Source organism: Cavia porcellus, unplaced genomic scaffold (genome assembly GCF_034190915.1).
Source record: "Cavia porcellus strain 051 isolate PalLab524CR breed Dunkin Hartley unplaced genomic scaffold, mCavPor4.1 scaffold_57, whole genome shotgun sequence".
Classification (NCBI taxonomy): Eukaryota; Metazoa; Chordata; class Mammalia; order Rodentia; family Caviidae; genus Cavia; species Cavia porcellus.
This window is the reverse complement of record NW_026947540.1, coordinates 38,096-45,714: the sequence shown is the minus strand read 5'-3', so window position 1 is coordinate 45,714 and position 7,619 is coordinate 38,096.

Here is a 7,619-nt window from a genome sequence, read left to right as displayed (position 1 = left end):
GCCACTCACTGCCTATCCTAATTCAGACCCTCCGATTCACACCACCCCGTGATGTTTTTCTCACTCCTCCTAGTGAATGTAATGTAACAGACACCCATACAATGCGCACCACCCCGCGATGTTTTTCTCACTCCTACTAGTGAATGTAATGTAACACACACCCATACAATGCACACCACCTCGCGATGTTTTTCAGAAACCTATTCTACATTGCCACTGCATGTTCCCTGACCTCCTCATGCTGACCACCCCGCAGTGCTTTTCTCCATCCTACATTGCCACTCACTGCCTATCCTAATTCAGACACTCCGATTCACACCACCCCGTGATGTTTTTCTCACTCCTACTAGTGAATGTAATGTAACACACACCCATACAATGCGCACCACCCCGTGATGTTTTTCAGAAAACTATCCTACATTACCACTGCATGTTCCCTGACCTCCACATGCTGACCACCCCGCTGTGCTTTTCTCCATCCTACATTGCCACTCACTGCCTATGCTAATTCAGACCCTCCGATTCACACCACCACGTGATGTTTTTCTCACTCCTACTAGTGAATGTAATGTAACACACACGCATACAATTCGCAGCACCCCGTGATGTTTTTCTCTCTCCTTCTAGTGAATGTAATGTAACACACACCCATACAATGCGCACCACCCCTTCATGTTTTTCAGAAACCTATCCTACATTGCCCTGCATGTTCCCTGACCTCCCCATGCTGACCACCCCGCGGTGCTTTTCTCCATCCTACATTGCCACTCACTGCCTATCCTAATTCAGACCCTCCGATTCACACCACCCCGTGATGTTTTTCTCACTCCTACTAGTGAATGTAATGTAACACACACCCATACAATGCGCACCACCCCGCGATGTTTTTCAGAAACCTATCCTACATTGCCACTGCATGTTCCCTGACCTCCCCATGCTCACCAACCCGCGGTGCTTTTCTCCATCCCACATTGCCGCTCACTGCCTATCCTAATTCAGACCCTCCGATTCACACCACCCCCTGATGTTTTTCTCACTCCTACTAGTGAATGTAATGTAACACACACCCATACAATGCGCACCACCCCGTGATGTTTTTCTCACTCCTACTAGTGAATGTAATGTAACACACACGCATACAATTCGCAGCACCCCGTGATGTTTTTCTCACTCCTACTAGTGAATGTAATGTAACACACACGCATACAATTCACACCACCCTGTGATGTTTTTCTCACTCCTACTAGTGAATGTAATGTAACACACACCCATACAATGTGCACCACCCCGTGATGTTTTTCTCACTCCTACTAGTGAATGTAATGTAACACACACGCATACAATTCGCAGCACCCCGTGATGTTTTTCTCTCTCCTTCTAGTGAATGTAATGTAACACACACCCATACAATGCGCACCACCCCTTCATGTTTTTCAGAAACCTATCCTACATTGCCCTGCATGTTCCCTGACGTCCCCATGCTGACCACCCCGCGGTGCTTTTCTCCATCCTACATTGCCACTCACTGAATATCCTAATTCAGACCCTCCGATTCACACCACCCCGTGATGTTTTTCTCACTCCTACTAGTGAATGTAATGTAACACACACCCATACAATGCGCACCACCCCGTGATGTTTTTCTCACTCCTACTAGTGAATGTAAGGTAACACCCACCCATGCAATGCGCACCACCCCGTGATGTTTTTCTCACTCCTACTTGTGAATGTAATGTAACACACACCCATACAATGCGCACCACCCCGCAATGTTTTTCAGAAACCTATCCTACATTGCCACTGCATGTTCCCTGACCTCCCCATGCTGACCACCCCGCGGTGCTTTTCTCCATCCTACATTGCCACTCACTGCCTATCCTATTTCAGACCCTCCGATTCACACCACCCCGTGATGTTTTTCTCACTCCTACTAGTGAATGTAATGTAACACACACCCATACAAGGCGCACCACCCCGTGATGTTTTTCTCACTCCTACTAGTGAATGTAATGTAACACACACCCATACAATGCGCACCACCTCGCGATGTTTTTCAGAAACCTATCCTACATTGCCACTGCATGTTCCCTGACCTCCTCATGCTGACCACCCCGCGGTGCTTTTCTCCATCCTACATTGCCACTCACTGCCTATCCTAATTCAGACACTCCGATTCACATCACCCTGTGATGTTTTTCTCACTCCTACTAGTGAATGAAATGTAGCACACACCCATACAATGCGCACCACCCCGCGATGTTTTTCAGAAACCTATCCTACATTGCCACTGCATGTTCCCTGACCTCCCCATGCTGACCACCCCGTGGTGCTTTTCTCCATCCTACATTGCCACTCACTGCCTATCATAATTCAGACGCTCCGATTCACACCACGCCGTGATGTTTTTCTCACTCCTACTAGTGAATGTAATGTAACACACACCCATCCAATGCGCACCACCCCGTGATGATTTTCTCACTCCTACTAGTGGATGTAATGTAACCCACACCCATACAATGCGCACCACCCCGTGATGTTTTTCTCACTCCTACTAGTGAATGTAATGTAACACACATCCATACAATGCACACCACCCCGCGATGTTTTTCAGAAACCTATCCTACATTGCCACTGCATGTTCCATGACCTCCCCATGCTGACCACACCGCGGTGCTTTTCTCCATCCTACATTGCCACTCACTGCCTATCCTAATTCAGAACCTCCGATTCACACCACCCCGTGATGTTTTTCTCACTCCTACTAGTGAATGTAATGTAACACACACCCATACAATGCGCACCACCCCGCGATGTTTTTCAGAAACCTATCCTACATTGCCACTGCATGTTCCCTGACCTCCCCATGCTGACCACCCCGCGGTGCTTCTCTCCATCCTACATTGCCACTCACTGCCTATCCTAATTCAGACCCTCCGATTCACACCACCCCGTGATGTTTTTCTCACTCCTACTAGTGAATGTAATGTAACACACACGCATACAATTCGCAGCACCCCGTGATGTTTTTCTCTCTCCTTCTAGTGAATGTAATGTAACACACACCAATACAATGCGCACCACCCCTTCATGTTTTTCAGAAACCTATCCTACATTGCCCTGCATGTTCCCTGACCTCCCCATGCTGACCACCCCGCGGTGCTTTTCTCCATCCTACATTGCCACTCACTGCCTATCCTAATTCAGACCCTCCGATTCACACCACCCCGTGATGTTTTTCTCACTCCTACTAGTGAATGTAATGTAACACACACCCATACAATGCACACCACCCCGCGATGTTTTTCAAATACCTATCCTACATTGCCACTGCATGTTCCCTGACCTCCACATGCTGACTACCCCGCGGTGCTTTTCTCCATCCTACATTGCCACACACTGCCTATCCTAATTCAGAACCTCCGATTCACACCACCCCGTGATGTTTTTCTCACTCCTACTAGTGAATGTAATGTAACACACACCCATCCAATGCGCACCACCCCGTGATGTTTTTCTCACTCCTACTAGTGAATGTAATGTAACACACACCCATACAATGCGCACCACCCCGTGATATTTTTCTCACTCCTACTAGTGAATGTAATGTAACACACATCAATACAATGCACACCACCCCGCGATGTTTTTCAGAAACCTATCCTACATTGCCACTGCATGTTCCCTGACCTCCCCATGCTGACCACACGGCGGTGCTTTTCTCCATCCTACATTGCCACTCACTGCTTATGCTAATTCAGAACCTCCGATTCACACCACCCTGTGATGTTTTTCTCACTCCTACTAGTGAATGTAATGTAACACACACCCATACAATGCGCTCCACCCCGTGATGTTTTTCTCACTGCTACTAGTGAATGTCATTTAACACACACCCATACAATGCGCACCACCCCGCGATGTTTTTCAGAAACCTATCCTACATTGCCACTGCATGTTCCCTGACCTCCCCATGCTGACCACCCCGCGGTGCTTTTCTCCATCCTACATTGCCACTCACTGCCTATCCTAATTCAGACCCTCCGATTCACACCACCCCGTGATGTTTTTCTCACTCCTACTAGTGAATGTAATGTAACACACACCAATCCAATGCGCACCACCCCGTGATGATTTTCTCACTCCTACTAGTGGATGTAATGTAACGCACACCCATACAATGCGCACCACCCCGTGATGTTTTTCTCACTCCTACTAGTGAATGTAATGTAACACACATGCATACAATGCACACCACCCCGCGATGTTTTTCAGAAACCTATCCTACATTGCCACTGCATGTTCCCTGACCTCCCCATGCTGACCACACCGCGGTGCTTTTCTCCATCCTACATTGCCACTCACTGCCTATCCTAATTCAGACCCTCCGATTCACACCACCCCGTGATGTTTTTCTCACTCCTCCTAGTGAATGTAATGTAACAGACACCCATACAATGCGCACCACCCCGCGATGTTTTTCTCACTCCTACTAGTGAATGTAATGTAACACACACCCATACAATGCGTACCACCCCGCGATGTTTTTCAGAAACCTATCCTACATTGACACTGCGTGTTCCCTGAGCTCCCCATGCTGACCACCCCGCGGTGCTTTTCTCCATCCTACATTGCCACTCACTGCCTATCCTAATTCAGACCCTCCGGTTCACACCACCCCGTGATGTTTTTCTCACTCCTACTAGTGAATGTAATGTAACACACACCCATACAATGCGCACCACCCCGTGATGTTTTTCTCACTCCTACTAGTGAATGTAATGTAACACACACCCATACAATGCACACCACCTCGCGATGTTTTTCAGAAACCTATCCTACATTGCCACTGCATGTTCCCTGACCTCCTCATGCTGACCACCCCGCAGTGCTTTTCTCCATCCTACATTGCCACTCACTGCCTATCCTAATTCAGACACTCCGATTCACACCACCCCGTGATGTTTTTCTCACTCCTACTAGTGAATGTAATGTAACACACACCCATACAATGCGCACCACCCCGTGATGTTTTTCAGAAAACTATCCTACATTACCACTGCATGTTCCCTGACCTCCACATGCTGACCACCCCGCTGTGCTTTTCTCCATCCTACATTGCCACTCACTGCCTATGCTAATTCAGACCCTCCGATTCACACCACCCCGTGATGTTTTTCTCACTCCTACTAGTGAATGTAATGTAACACACACGCATACAATTCGCAGCACCCCGTGATGTTTTTCTCTCTCCTTCTAGTGAATGTAATGTAACACACACCCATACAATGCGCACCACCCCTTCATGTTTTTCAGAAACCTATCCTACATTGCCCTGCATGTTCCCTGACCTCCCCATGCTGACCACCCCGCGGTGCTTTTCTCCATCCTACATTGCCACTCACTGCCTATCCTAATTCAGACCCTCCGATTCACACCACCCCGTGATGTTTTTCTCACTCCTACTAGTGAATGTAATGTAACACACACCCATACAATGCGCACCACCCCGCGATGTTTTTCAGAAACCTATCCTACATTGCCACTGCATGTTCCCTGACCTCCCCATGCTCACCAACCCGCGGTGCTTTTCTCCATCCCACATTGCCGCTCACTGCCTATCCTAATTCAGACCCTCCGATTCACACCACCCCCTGATGTTTTTCTCACTCCTACTAGTGAATGTAATGTAACACACACCCATACAATGCGCACCACCCCGTGATGTTTTTCTCACTCCTACTAGTGAATGTAATGTAACACACACGCATACAATTCGCAGCACCCCGTGATGTTTTTCTCACTCCTACTAGTGAATGTAATGTAACACACACGCATACAATTCACACCACCCTGTGATGTTTTTCTCACTCCTACTAGTGAATGTAATGTAACACACACCCATACAATGTGCACCACCCCGTGATGTTTTTCTCACTCCTACTAGTGAATGTAATGTAACACACACGCATACAATTCGCAGCACCCCGTGATGTTTTTCTCTCTCCTTCTAGTGAATGTAATGTAACACACACCCATACAATGCGCACCACCCCTTCATGTTTTTCAGAAACCTATCCTACATTGCCCTGCATGTTCCCTGACGTCCCCATGCTGACCACCCCGCGGTGCTTTTCTCCATCCTACATTGCCACTCACTGAATATCCTAATTCAGACCCTCCGATTCACACCACCCCGTGATGTTTTCTCACTCCTACTAGTGAATGTAATGTAACACACACTCATACAATGCGCACCACCCCGCGATGTTTTTCAAATACCTATCCTACATTGCCACTGCATGTTCCCTGACCTCCACATGCTGACCACCCCGCGGTGCTTTTCTCCATCCTACATTGTCACTCACTGCCTATCCTTATTCAGACCCTCCGATTCACACCACCCCGTGATGTTTTTTTCACTCCTACTAGTGAATGTAATGTAACACACACCCATACAATGCGCACCACCCCGTGATGTTTTTCTCACTCCTACTAGTGAATGTAAGGTAACACCCACCCATGCAATGCGCACCACCCCGTGATGTTTTTCTCACTCCTACTTGTGAATGTAATGTAACACACACCCATACAATGCGCACCACCCCGCAATGTTTTTCAGAAACCTATCCTACATTGCCACTGCATGTTCCCTGACCTCCCCATGCTGACCACCCCGCGGTGCTTTTCTCCATCCTACATTGCCACTCACTGCCTATCCTATTTCAGACCCTCCGATTCACACCACCCCGTGATGTTTTTCTCACTCCTACTAGTGAATGTAATGTAACACACACCCATACAAGGCGCACCACCCCGTGATGTTTTTCTCACTCCTACTAGTGAATGTAATGTAACACACACCCATACAATGCGCACCACCTCGCGATGTTTTTCAGAAACCTATCCTACATTGCCACTGCATGTTCCCTGACCTCCTCATGCTGACCACCCCGCGGTGCTTTTCTCCATCCTACATTGCCACTCACTGCCTATCCTAATTCAGACACTCCGATTCACATCACCCTGTGATGTTTTTCTCACTCCTACTAGTGAATGAAATGTAGCACACACCCATACAATGCGCACCACACCGCGATGTTTTTCAGAAACCTATCCTACATTGCCACTGCATGTACCCTGACCTCCCCATGCTGACCACCCCGTGGTGCTTTTCTCCATCCTACATTGCCACTCACTGCCTATCCTAATTCAGACGCTCCGATTCACACCACGCCGTGATGTTTTTCTCACTCCTACTAGTGAATGTAATGTAACACACACCCATCCAATGCGCACCACCCCGTGATGATTTTCTCACTCCTACTAGTGGATGTAATGTAACCCACACCCATACAATGCGCACCACCCCGTGATGTTTTTCTCACTCCTACTAGTGAATGTAATGTAACACACATCCATACAATGCACACCACCCCGCGATGTTTTTCAGAAACCTATCCTACATTGCCACTGCATGTTCCATGACCTCCCCATGCTGACCACACCGCGGTGCTTTTCTCCATCCTACATTGCCACTCACTGCCTATCCTAATTCAGAACCTCCGATTCACACCACCCCGTGATGTTTTTCTCACTCCTACTAGTGAATGTAATGTAAC